Source organism: Notamacropus eugenii, chromosome X (genome assembly GCF_028372415.1).
Source record: "Notamacropus eugenii isolate mMacEug1 chromosome X, mMacEug1.pri_v2, whole genome shotgun sequence".
In the NCBI taxonomy this organism is placed as follows: domain Eukaryota; kingdom Metazoa; phylum Chordata; class Mammalia; order Diprotodontia; family Macropodidae; genus Notamacropus; species Notamacropus eugenii.
The window spans coordinates 46929161-46943739 of NC_092879.1; the positions used below are offsets into that span (position 1 = coordinate 46929161).

The following is a 14579-nucleotide window of genomic DNA, read 5'->3' on the forward strand; positions in this document are numbered from 1 at the left end:
AAATGGGAAAGGGTCCCACATGTACAAAAATATTTGTAGCTGCTCTCTTTGTGGTGGCCAAAAACTGGAAGTCAAGGGGATGCCCATCAATTGGGGAATGGCTGAATAAATTATGGTATATGAATGTAATGGAGTACTATTGTGCCATAAGAAATGATGAACAAGAAGACTTCAGAGAGTCCTGGAAGGACTTATATGATCTGATGCTGAGTGAAAGGAGGAGAACCAGGAGAACTTTGTGCACAGCAACAACCACAGTGTGCGAGAGTTTTTTCTGGTAGACTTGGAACTTCGTAATAACAGAAGAACTTATTTAAAAAAAATCCCAGTGGTAGTTTTCTTTTTTCTTTTTTTTTATTTTTCTTTTTTAATGTTTAACAATCACTGCCATACAATTGAGATTTTATCCCCCTCCACCTACCCCCCACTATCCCCCTCCCTCCCCACGACTGCATACAATTCTATATAGATTCTACATATACTTTCCTATTGAGTATATTTTCACTATAGTCATGCTATGTAGTCAGACTAAAATAAATGAAAGAAATCGTATAACAAATCAGAACATGATACACATACACAAACATGATCTGCTACATTTTGTGAGTGACTTCCATATTTCTTTCTCTGAGTGTGGAAGGCATTTTGCCTTGAGAACCATCTTTGGGATTTTTTTTTTTATAAGAAGTTTTTACGTTATTACAAAATTCCAAGTCTACCAGAAAAAACTCTCGCACACTGTGGTCGTTGCTGTGCACAAAGTTCTCCTGGTTCTGCTCCTTTCACTCAGCATCAGGTCATATAAGTCCTTCCAGGCCTCTCTGAAGTCTTCTTGTTCATCATTTCTTATGGCACAATAGTACTCCATTACATTCATATACCATAATTTATTCAGCCATTCCCCAATTGATGGACATCCCCTTGACTTCCAGTTTTTGGCAACTACATAGAGTGCTGCTATAAATATTTTTGTACATGTGGGACCCTTTCCCATTTTTATGATCTCTTGGGGATATAGTCCTAAAAGATATATTGCTGGGTCAAAGGGTATGCACATTTTTGTAGCCCTTTGGGCATAGTTCCAAATTGCTCTCCAGAATGGTTGGATGAGCTCACAGCTCCACCAACAATGAATTAGTGTTCCAACTCTCCCACATCCTCTCCAGCATTTATCATTTTCTTGTTCTGTCATGTTTGCCAATCTTATAGGTGTGATGTGGTACCTCAGAGTTGTTTTGATTTGCATCTCTCTAACCAATAGTGATTTAGAGCATTTTTTCATATGATTATAGATATCTTTAATTTCTTCCTCTGAAAATTGCCTGTTCATATCCTTTGACCATTTATCAATTGGGGAATGACTTGTATGATTATACATTTGGATCAGTTCTCTATAAATTCTAGAAATGAGGCCTTTATCCCTGAGCTTAGCTGTAAAAATTCTTTCCCAATTTACTACATCCCTCCGGATTTTGGTTGCATTGGGTTTGGTTGTGCAAAAACTTCTCAGTTTAATGTAATCAAAGTTATCCATTTTGCATTTCATAATGCATTCTATCTCTCCTTTAGTAAAGAATTCTTCCCTTCTCCATAGATCTGATAAATACACTATTCCTTGCTTCTCCAGTTTATTCATGGTATCAATCTTTATACCTAAATCATGTACCCATTTGGACTTTATTCTTGTGTACGGTGTCAGGTATGGGTCTATGCCTAATTTCCGCCACACTGTTATCCAGTTTTCCCAGCAATTTTTGTCAAACAATGAGTTCTTATCCCAGAAGCTAGGGTCCTTGGGTTTTTCAAACAGAAGGTTGCTATATTCCTCCAGTGGTAGTTTTCTAAGGCAAAATGCCTTCCACACTCAGAGAAAGAAATATGGAAGTCATTCACAGAATGTAGCAGATCATGTTTGTGTGTGTGTGTGTGTTTTTGTGTATTATGTTTTGATTTGTTATATGATTTCTTCCATTTATTTTAGTTCGACTACATAGCATGACTATAGTGAAAACATACTCAATAGGAAAGTATATGTAGAACCTATACAGAATTGTATGCTGTTGTGGGGAGTGAGGGGGGTAGTGGGAGATAGGTGTGGGGGGGATAAAATCTTAATTTTATGGTAGTGATTGTAGAACATTAAAAATAATAATAATAAAATTAAATTAAATTTAAAAATAAATAAAATAAAATATGAAAAAAAAAGATCACACAGGACTTTGCAGCTTCTACATTAAAAGATCAGAGGGATTAGAATATGATGTTCTATAAGGCAAAGGAGCTTGGACTACAACCAAGGATCAATTACCTAGCAAAGTTCAGCATAACATTTCAGGCAAGGGGATGGACATTTAATGAAATATGGGATTTCCAGACCTTCCTGATGAAAAGGCCAGAGCTCAATGGAAAATTAGATCTTCAAACACAAGTCTCAAGAGAGGCATAAAAAGGTAAACAAATGATACTTGTTAATCTTGAGAATTGTACACTTATGATATTTAAAAGGGATATACATAGAGAGAGTGATGATAAAAATGTGATTTAAGGGTACAAAGGGATTGTAACAGGAGATGTGTAAAGGAGGAGGCAGAAAAAGGTAAATTACATCACAAGAAGAGGCACAAAAACATATTACAGTAGAGGGAAAGAGGGGAGGGAGGTGAGTATTGTTTGAGATTTACTCTTATCTGCTTTGGTTCAAGGAGGGAACAACAAACTCAATTAAGTATAGAAATATAACTAGCTCTGTAGGCAGTAGGAAGGTAAAGGGGAAAGAAAAGGAGGGGAGGCTAAAAGGGAGGGAAGAAGTAATAAGGAAAAAGGGGAGTAAAAGGGAGGGGGGCTGAAAGAAGAGAGGGAAGACTGAGTGAAGTGGTGGTCAAAAATTAAAAGTGTATTGTGGAGGGGAAGTGAGAAAGGGAGAACTAAAAACATAAATGAGGGGAAAGAGGATGGAGGGACAGACAGAGATAGTAATCATAACTGTAAAAGTGAATGAGATGAACTCTCTCATAAAACGGAGGTGGATAGCAGAATGGATTAAAAACCATAATGCAACAGTATGTTGTTTATAAGAAACACATCTGAAACAAGGGGATACAAGGGTAAAGGTTGGAGCAGAATATATTGTGCTTCAGTTGATGTAAAAAAAAGCAGGGGTAACAATCCTAATCTCCGACAAAGCAAAAGCAGAAACAGATCTAATCAAAAGAGATAAGGAAGGAAACTATATCCTGCTAAAAGGCACCATAGATAATGAAGCAATGTCATTACTAAACATATATGCTCCATGTGGCATAGCATCCAGATTCTTAGACGACAAGTTAATGGAGTTACAGGAAGAAACAGACAGCAAAACTATACTAGTGGGGGACCTCAACCTCCCCCTTTCTGCACTTGATAAGTCTAACCTCAAAATAAACAAGAAAGAAATTAAGGAGGTGACTAAAACTCTGGATAGGGTAGTTATGATAGATCTCTGGAGAAAACTGAATGGGGATAGAAAGGAATATACCTTTTTCTCAGCAGTACATGGCAAATATACCAAAACTGACCATGTACTACGCCATAAAAACCTCACAATCCAATGCAGAAAGAGAGAGATAGTCGTATCCTTCTGAGATCATAATGCAATAAAAATTATATGTAATAAAAGGCAATGGAAAGATAAGCCAAAAATTAATTGGAAACTAAATAATCTAACCCTAAAGAAGGAGTGGGTTAAACAACAAATCATAGAAACAATCTGCCAGGCCTAGAGGCCTGTGTGGGCTACCCGAGTCTTCTTACCTCACCTCCGAGGTCTTCGGTTGGCCAAAACTGGATGCTCATATGAGGGAAAGGACGTTCCAGAGTCGAACAAGGGTTGAGCTTTATTTCAGGGTCTCGGTTACAAGTGCAGGGGGGTCTTCCTTAGGAGGAAGAGGGGGAGATTTCCTAAGGAGGCTAAGATCTTAGGGATTGGAAGTAGAAGTACAAGCGGGGAGAGAGGGGGAGGGGAGAGAGGAAAGAAGAAAAGCGGAGCCTACTGTCCTCTTGGCTCCTCACGTGCTAAGGGAGTTTTCAGGCTTCCTCAATCCTACTTAACCTTCAGCCGCATAGTTTGCATCTGAATACCGTGCTGTTAGGTAACTAGGTGTGCCCAGATCCGGGACAATCTCGAGGGCGGGGAGATCTCTCTCCCATCACGTTTCTTACGGGAAGAGGCGGAATTACTCGAGATAGCTCGGTTCACCTCGATTCCCTGCCGTTTCCTGGGGGGGTCTCGTGAGAGCTCTAAGATTTAGAAGCTCCCACCTTTACCCGCCCGAGACTGTCCACATGGAATTGAGCTTCCAATCCCAACAACAATCAAGAACTTTATTCAAGAGAATGACAATAATGAGCCAACCTACCAAAACTTATGGGATACTGCAAAAGCAGTTCTTAAGGGAAGTTTTATATCATTGAATGCCTACCTGAATAAAAGAGAGAAAGAGGAGATCAACAAACTGGGCAAGGAGCTGAAAAAGCTTGTAAAAGAACAAATTGAAAATTCCCAAGTAAATACCAAATTAGAAATACTGAAAACCAAAGGAGAGATCAATAAAATTGAAATTAAGAAATCTATTGAACTAATAAATAAAACTAAGACTTGGTTTTATGAAAAAAAACCAATAAAATTGATAAACCTTTGGTCAATTTGATTAAAAAAAAGAAAATCAAATTACCAATATCAAAAATGAAAAAGGTGAACTCATCTCTAATGAGGAGGAAATTAAAACAATAATTAGAGATTACATTGCCCAACTGTATGCCCATAAATTTGACAATGACTATTTAAAAAAATATAAATTGCCCAGATTAACAGAAGAAGAAGTTGAATACTTAAATAACCCCATCTCAGAAAAATAAATTGAATAAACTATCAATGAACTTCCTAGGAAAAAATCTCCAGGGTCAGATGGATTTACAAGTGAATTCTATCAAACGTTTAAAGAACAAATAATTCCAAAACTATATAGACTATTTGGGAAAATTGGTGAAGAAGGAATCCTACCAAATTCTTTTTATGATACAAATATGATTCTGGTACCTAAATCAGGAAGAGACAAAACAGAGAAAGAGAATTATAGACCAATTCCTCTAATGAATATAGATGCAAAAATTTTAAATAAGATTTCAGCAAAACGAATACAGCATCTTATCACGAGAATAATACATTATAATCAGGTAGGATTCATACCAGGAATGGAGGGCTGGTTCAATATTAGGAAAACTATTAGCATTATTGATCATATTGAGTGGGATAGACTTAGTGAAGACTCCTCAGATTGTAATTTTTCTCCCAGGGGTGAGGTAAGGCCTAAAGGCTCAAGGTTACAATATTTTTAGAATAGAATAGTTCCATATAAGGATATAAAACTGTGTAGTGTATTAGGGTCTCAATGATTGGACAAAACTTACATAATTCCTCGATGTCTTCATTTCAAAAGGGATTGGTTAGATTTCGTGTCTAGAATGTAAGACCATATTCTCAGCTAATGAGGATAATGGTCAGTGGGGGGAGGAGGGACTTGCGTTAGGGTCTATATAAATCACTGTCCTGTTCTTTGTCTTCGGCTTTCCTACTCCTACAGGTAAGCCCCGCTTCTCGAGAATCGACTAAATCACTTTTCTGTCATCACTTTGAGAGGCCTCTGAGTAATTGATTTATGTAGGGACCTGAGCCATCCCACACAATATCAACAACAAAACTATCAAAAACCACATGATTATCTCAATAGATGCAGAAAAAGCTTTTGACAAAATACAACACCCATTCCTATTAACAACACTGGAGAACATAGGAATAAAGGGAACTTTTCATAAAATAATAAGCAGTATCTATCTAAAACCTTCAGCAAGCATTATATGCAATGGGGATAAGCTAGATGCATTCCCAATAAGATCAGGGGTGAAACAAGGATGTCCATTATCACCACTATTATTCAATATGGTACTAGAAATGTTAGCTGTAGCAATTAGACAAGATAAAGATATTGAGGAATAAGAATAGCCAAAGAAGAAACTAAGTTATCACTCTTTGCAGATGATATGATGATTTACTTAGACAATCCCAGAGATTCAAGTAAAAAACTACTTGAAATAATAAACAACTTTGGCAAACTTGCAGGTTACAAAATAAACCCACACAAATCTTCTGCATTCCTATATATTAGCAACGAAGTCCAACAGCAAGAAATAGAAAGAGAAATCCCATTTAAAGCTAGGGTAGACACTATAAAATACTTAGGAGTTTACCTGCCAAAACAAACCCAGGGATTATATGAACACAATTACAAGACACTTTTTGCACAAATAAAGTCAGATTTAAGTAAGTGGAAAAACATCAATTGTTCATGGGTAGGCCGTGCTAATATAATAAAAATGACAATTCTACCTAAATTAATTTACTTATTTAGTGCCATACCAATTAAACTATCAGATAATTATTTTCTAGAGCTGGATAAAATAATATCAAAATTCATCTTGAAGAACAAAAGGTCCAGAATATCAAAGGGACTAATGAAAAGAAATGCTAGGGAAGGTGGCCTAGTGCTACCAGACCTCAAATTGTACTATAAAGCAGCAATTATCAAAACCACTTGGTATTGGCTAAGAAACAGAGAGGTAGACAAGTGGAATAGACTTGGCACTCAAGACACAGTAGGCAAGGAATATAGCAACCTCCTGTTTGATAAACCCAAGGACCCTAGCTTCTGGGATAAGAACACAGTTTGACAAAAATTGCTGGGAAAACTGGATAACAGTGTGGTGGAAATTAGGCATAGACCCATGCCTGACACTGTACACAAGAATAAAGTCCAAATGGGTACATGATTTAGGTATAAAGATTGATACCATGAATAAACTGGAGAAGCAAGGAATAGTGTATTTATCAGATTTATGGAGAAGGGAAGAATTTTTTACTAAAGAAGAGATAGAAAGCATTATGAAATGCAAAATGGATAATTTTGATTACATTAAACTGAGAAGTTTTTGCACAACCAAACCCAATGCAACCAAAATTCAGGGGGATGTAGTAATTTGGGAAAGAATTTTTACGGCTAAGCTCAGGGATAAAGGCCTCATTTCTAGAATATATAGAGAACTGACTCAAATGTATAACCATACAAGTCATTCCCCAATTGATAAATGGTCAAAGAATATGAACAGGCAGTTTTCAGAGAAAGAAATTAAAGATATCTATAATCATATGAAAAAATGCTCTAAATCACTATTGATTAGAGAGATGCAAATCAAAAGAACACATCACACCTATCAGATTGGCTAACACGACAAAACAGGAAGATGACACAAGTTGGAGAAGATGTGGGAGAGTTGGAACATTAATTCATTGTTGGTGGAGCTGCGAGCGCATCCAACCATTCTGGAGAGCAATTTGGAACTATGCCCAAAGGGCTACAAAAATGTGCATACCCTTTGACTCAGCAATATCGCTACTAGGACTGTATTCCCAAGATATCATAAAAATGGGAAAGGGTCCCACATGTACAAAAATACTGATTAACAGCTCTCTTTGTGGTGGTCAAGAACTGGAAGTCAAGGGGATGCCCACCAATTGGGGAATGGCTGAATAAATTACGGTATATGAATGTAATGGAATACTATTGTGCTGTAAGAAATGATGAACTGTTGTCTTTACTGTTAAAGAAAAATAATGTGATATTTGGGATGTGTATCTATTTAGAATTTATTTCAGTATACCGTATTATGTGTAGGGTCCAACTGCTTTCCATTGTCTCCTGTGGCTGTCGTTAAAACACCAGGTTCCCTTTTCATAGGAAGCCCTGGAGTGCTGCGTTCGCTCCCTTCTACCTCTGTTTGGTTCAGCTCGACTCCGCCCCCTCCTTTCTTCCTTAGGCCCTTCTCCATTTTTCCATCCTTCCCTTCCTTTACTCTCCCTGCTTCTCTCCTTGATCCTTTCCCCAACCAGCGAAAACCGGAAAAAACTTTGCGTAAAGCCCAGTGAGTCTTCCTGGGCATGCTGCCACGTAGCCCACCAGGCTGTCATCGGGCATGCGCCAAAGCTCACGCCACCTGACGCTACGGACGCCGCCTGACGCTACGGACGCCGCCTGACGCTACGGACGCCGCCTGACGCTACGGACGCCGCCTTTCATTTTCTCAGCTGACCCGCAGACGTTTTATCTCTGGGCCGTGGTCTCCTCTCTGGGAAGCGGCGCAGGTTGCACATGCGCGGTAGCTGCGGTTTTCGCTGGTTAGAAAGGTAAGTGAGTGGATGGGCAGGGTGAGAGGGAGGGGCCCAAAGTTAGAGGCAGGTATGGGAGAATCCCCCAATCCTCCTGGAAGTGGGGTCGATGTGTTTTCAGCCTCAGCGGGCTCAGTCCTTTCGGGCATGCCTGGGGAATTGAGTACTGGAGGGGTCCCCCAAGTAATTCTTGGTCCCATCCTCAGGTAGTCCCCCCCGGTGGGGCTGGGTACCAGCGCGGTCGGCCGCGGGTTTGGCGTGCGTTGCCTCTCCACGGACTTTCCTTTCTTTCTCGCTCGCTCTCTGTTCTCCTCCTGCTCTTGACTGTGACCAGGATCACGAGCAGCAGGAGGAGGCGGAGGGAAGAGGGCGGCGGCGCTCGGGGACTGCCCTGACCTCACTCGACTTTTCCTCTCTCTTCCGTAACGTGGGACAGGGACAGGCGTGGGGGCGGGCTGGTTTTTCCCCTTAGTCTTATCGAAAGGAGACGGAGGAGGAGGAAGGAAGGGGTCGTGGTGATCTAACTCTCCCTGACGGGGCTGGCTAGTGCAGTTGCAACTTCTGTCAGGTTATAGTTGTATCCACATTGGGGGGAGGGGGAGTGAAGAGAGCGGAAAGGAAAAAAGACTCACTTAAGAGGAAATGAGCCCATGATCCATCCCTCTGCTGCCAAAGCTCCTTTCCTAGCCAACTTTGTAGAACAAAAATGAATTTGAACTTGGTAGAAAACTTTTAAAAATAGCACAAAAAACCGAGTGGGCAAACCCTTCTTACTCCCCTCTCTCGAGCCTCTTCTTTCTCCGCCCCCCCCCCCACGCTACCCACAGCAATAATGTAGCCTTCTTCATTCGTTCCTAGCAAGTTTTAAGGCTGTCTGACATTGTATTCAAATATAGTTACTTCATAGCTAGAAAATGCCAAAACAATGATGTATTTGTTATGGGTTTACTTGGAGCTGACTGGTGATTGTTACTCTACAGCATTTTTGTTTAATATTTGCTGTTGCTGGATCAAGGAAACAGTGATAATGGAACGGGACTTGGAAATAACTTCCTTGTATTCAAACAGATATCAGACTAAGTTTTTAAAAAAGTATCACTTCTACAGCACCAAGTTTGTGTGTGAAACTGGATATTTGGGGCTTTTTATTAGGGAAAAATGAACAAGCATTTATTAGACATTTGCTATGTACCAGGCGTTGTGCTATATACTGAGGATACAAAACAATGCCTTCCCTCAAGGAGTTCCCATTCTATCTTGGGAGATGGCAAGTATTTGTGTGAGTATATACAAAATTCCTTGGCAGCTGGTGGTGGGATTCAGGAAAGGCCATGTGTAAGAGGAGATGATTGAGCTTTTCTTTGAAGGAAATGTTGGATTCTGAGAGGCTGAGATGGGGAGGGAGTGTGTTGCAGGCAGAGCAGTATATAGAAAAACATGAAGAAAATAGATGGTTTGTGTTGAGTGAGGAGGAGTAACAAAAAGTTTCAGTTTGGTTGGATTGTAGACTAGATAGATAGATAGATAGTATAGACTATAGTGTAAAGGAGAGTGATTTAGAACAAGTTGATAAAGTTGGAGGACAGTTCTTAAAAGTTTTAAATACCAAACAGGAATTTGTATTTGATCCATGAGGTAATAGGGAACCCAGGAAGTTTATTTAGCAGAACTCTTAACAGGGCCAAACAGATCTGTGCTTTAGAAATATCACTTTGATAGTTTTGTGGAGAATGAATCGAGAGGAGACACTTGTGGTAGAAAGCCCAATTAGAAAGCTATTGAATGATCCAGGCAGAGGTGATGAGGGCCTGAACTTGAGTGGTGTAGATGTGAGTGGAGAGAAGGGAAAGGATTCTGTAAATGTTATGGGGATAGAATGGACAGTACTTAGCAGCTGATTAAATATGTGGAATGAAACATCTGTAGTTCGTGTTGAGAGAATTCAATATGGTAAATGTGAGCCAGAGTGGGAAACGGAGCCTAGTTCTAGAACTTTCTTATTTCTCATTAATTTTTTTAAAAAGCCATTTTAAAATAGTTTCTTTTCAGTTGAAGAAAAAATATCAAAGTGGTGCAAGTATTAGTCTTCATTTTATACATTAGAAAAGTGAATAGACTAGCCTAAGATCCTATATGTCCCATATATAGCTAGTGAATGCTATATTGGGAACTCACACCTAAAGCTTCTGGTTCCAAGGCTGCCACATTGGGCTTGCCTTTATACATGTTGAATCGAGCAGATTGCAAGTTAAAGTGACAGGCAGCCCTTGCTTTTAAATGCGGTGCATTTCTTAAACTTGCATATTACTGTATCAGACTGCTCTTTTAGCGGCTTCTGTCCAGGAATTAATTGGTACCATTTAATGAATGAAGGGTTATTGGCTATGAGATGTGAGGTAAATAGTTGTTGTTTCTTTAATCAGGCAGTGCTGAATGAGTAAAGTAATGACAAATGGGGACTGTAATCTCTGTATTCCCTAGAAAATGGAGTTAAGAATAAATAGTGTATAAAATAGCTTGAAGTTCTTTTTTGAGAATGCTGTTGCTACTTGCTCACTAGTCCTTCATTCCTTAATCCTTTGTAATCTGGCTTACATACAGCTTTACTCAAATTATACTCACAGGTCACCAGCGATCACTTAATTTTAGGAAACCCAGCATCATTTACAGTCCTTATTTTTTCATATTTGATATGACTAATTCTCTTCAGGAATCCTTGTTCAAGAGGCTTTTCCAGGTCCGCCTAGTTCTTAATGCCTCCCTCCTTCTGTTTTCGTATAGATAAGTATTTGTTTATTTTTGAACATGTTTTGTTGTGATAGAATATAAGTTTGAAGGCAAGGTCTGCCTCACTTTTGTTGTATCTCTGGCACATAGTTTGTGATTAGTAAGTGTTTATTTGATTTTTAGAAAGTGTGAATTGTTTTCAACGATCCCAAACTTCTCTGTGAGAGAAACAAATCTGTTTAACATCGGTATCCTTCTGGTGGTGCTGTAAGGCTATGAATCGTGGAACACCACAATTTGAAGATTCAGAATTGCCCAGAAGGCTATGGTGAAAGACAGAGGTGCAGTGGGCTTCAATTAGCTATGACTTCTTACATACAGAATAGGGACAAAAAGAGAAAAAAAGCTGCAGAAGTCACAAAAATGATGGAGAAACATAACAGGAAAATGAGAAAGTCCCAAGGAAAGTCATTGACACAAATATAAACCTTTCCATTAGATAGATTTTCCTTTGCTCTCCCATTTCAAGATTAGCAAGTAAATGAACTGTCAGTGTTTGGCAACAGACCCTTCCTAGCTCTGGATTTACTCCCTGTTAATATCCACCCCTTTTTTCCCTTCCTTTAAGTCCCCAAAACTTGGTCAGTGTGCTTATTTCTGTCTTTATCACCTGGTCAGCATCTGAGTTTCAGCTCTTCCAGGTCTCCTGTGAACAAAATGACAAGTTATCTTCTCCCTTGCTGTCTTTGAAACAAGTAGGAAACCCCACCTTCTTCTTTGTTTTTTTTTTTCCTCTAAGGGTTTTTAAAAATTCTAATAGCTACAGAGAAAGAGATTTCAAATAAAAAATTACAAGACATCTTAAAAGCTTATGGTAACCTACTACAATGATTAAGTATCTGTTTTCACTGAAATGGGAACAGCAGGTCTTTCTTGGCCTCTTTCAGTGACTCTTTTAGGTTCATTTTGGGCATCAGTCTTGCCAAGAGCTTTTGTATTTCCCGCTTCTCTTTTTGATCAGAAAGCAGGTATGAGTTCCATCTTTAGTCTCATATCCTTACAATTCAGCACTGGTAGACCCCAGGTAGAATAAAAGTTGTTCATTGGGTGCCCACTGGGCTCACACAAGATTTGTTTGAAGAATAGCCAGTCCCTTTGTTGTGCTGCTACCATGATGAAAATAAGCTGGATATTTTTTTAATTCAGCTTTTTTTATTTCTTGTGCCAAATGAAGATTAGAATTTCAATTTGGAGAAAATAAATGTATTAATGGTATGATTATTTTATTGAAACAGCATCTGTCTATAAGGCTAGATCCTCTTTAGTCTGTATTTTAGACTAGAAATAGCCAAGAACCTGTCTTTGGCCTTTATTTGCCTATACTAGGCCATCTGTCAAAATGACAGCTTTTACAAAGAACTACAAGTTTCATTTCGTTATTAGATCTTACCATAAAAATAATAGGCTTAAAATTGTCATGGAAAGGGCTTCTACTATGTTCAATTTGGATTTATACCAAAATGTAGGGTTCAGTATAAAGAAAGCTATCAGCATAAAATTCTACATTAATAACAAAAATAATAAAAACTACATGATAATGTTGATAGGTCCCAAATTTTGTTGGACAAAATCCAACACCTGTTACTGTTAAAACTCCAGAAAACATAAGAGTAAATGGACTTTTTCTTGTCATGGTAAGTAATAGCTATCTAAAGCTAAGAGTGAATATTATTTGTAATGGAGAAAAGTTAGATGCCTTTCCAATAAGATGGAGCAGAACAACGATGTACATTATCACCAGTGTAATTTAACATAGTATGAAAAATGCTATCGCAAAAGGACAAGAAGAAGAAATTGAGGGACTAAAGATTTAGGCCAAAAGGAAATAAGTACCACTTTTTGCAGATCATATGATCATCTATCTAAAGAACCCAAAAAGGAGTCAACTAAAAATTAAATGAAGATAGTTATATTCAGCAAAGTTGCAAGACAAAAAATAAGTCACATAAATCATCAACATTTCTGAATATTACCAACAAAACCTAGCAGGAAAATAAAGAAAAATTCGATTCAAAATATAGTACAGAATGTAAAAAATACTTGGGAGCCTATTTAATAAACCATATCTGGGGACTATATGAATGCAACTACAAAACATTTTTTACAGAAATAAAGACCTAAATAGAATGTTAATTACTGTTGGGTGGACCAAGCCAATGTAATAATAAAAAAGACAGTATTACATACATTAATGTATTCATTCATTTCCTTTCCAATCAAACTACCAAAGAATTATTTTATAAAGCTAGAAAGAAAATGAAATTAATCTGGAGGAAAAAAAATTAAAAATCTCAAGGGAAATAATGAAAAAAAACTGAGAAAGAAAGGAACATAGCAGTACCAGATCTCAGATTATGCTACAAAGCAGTAATCATGAAAGTTATTCAGCACTGGTTAAAAAATAGGTGGATTGTTATCCTTTGTTAAGGAAGAGGACCCTGACATCAGGGAGGTGATGCCATGGCATGCAAGTGAATGGGATTTAAGTGCCAGCCTCACTTTCTCCTCTGGTGCCATCTGGGTCCAATGGCCAGAGGGAGATCAGGACAACTGCAGACAGGCCCGAGATGCAGTTGAAGGACCATTTCAAGCTAAAGTCTTTAACTGGTCTCAGTTTGACTGAGGCAACTCCCATTCAGTGATTAAGGCTTAATAAGAAAGGCTGAGAATGGCCTCTGGTACCTAGTTCCCAACAACAACAAAAATTAATCTGAGAGGGAAAGACCCTCAGAGCTTCTGGCCAAAACAGAAACAATTTCTATTTACGTTCATTCTGAGCCAATCAGGGCCCAAACAATGACCAAGTAGGGTTTGGCCTGGGACCTATTGTTGGCCAATCAGAGAGAGCCTAAGTGATTTCGGTTTAAGGCTGGTCCTTAAGAATGGAGGAGGGAAGGTTTCGGAGATTAAAATTTACATTACTGAAAGGTGGATAAATTGAGCAGATTAGGTACACAACATGTAGGAGGAAATAAACACTGTAGTGTAGAGTTATGTAGGGTTCCATAAACCCATAGACTCCGTAAAGGACTCAACTATTTGACTAAAATTTCTGGGAAAGCTGGAAAGCAGTCTAACAGAAAAAAAAAAGTCTTGGCAGCAAGTTTCTCTGATTTAAATTTATTAAGCAGAACCATTTCCCAGTAGTTCCCAGTCCCGATATCAAAGGTTATAAATAGACAATTTTCAAAGGAAAGGACTTGAATTCTCGGCAACAAAAGTGAAAAAGTACTCTGAATCAATAATTAAGCGAATGCAAATTAAGGCAACTCAGCTTCCATCTCCTACCCATTAGATTGACAAAGGTGGCAAAAAGGGAAAATGACAATTTTTGGAAGGGTTAAGGGAAGTGAGGCAGGTGTGCTCATGTACCATTGGTGGAGCTACAAATTGAACCAGCCATTTTGGAAAGTGGTCTGAAATTATAACCCATAAATAAACTGGTACATGAATGTAATGGAATGTTACCATGCTATAAGAAATAATGACTATAGAGAAGCATGGAAAGATTTGCCGAGTAAAACAGGCAAAAGCAATA

General features: G+C 38.4%; 1 protein-coding gene across 2 annotated transcripts in view; it reads left to right on the forward strand.

The window, feature by feature from the left end:
* The first annotated feature begins 8164 nt into the window (after positions 1-8164).
* XIAP (X-linked inhibitor of apoptosis) overlaps positions 8165-14579 on the forward strand; it is a 32415-nt gene continuing 26000 nt past the window's right edge. Inside the window, exon 1 of one of the 2 annotated variants that reach the window (XM_072626567.1) lies at positions 8165-8272. The gene's annotated coding sequence lies outside the window, so the exon portion shown is untranslated. The remainder of the gene's footprint in view (positions 8273-14579) is intronic. The other variant, XM_072626565.1, reaches the window with a different exon arrangement.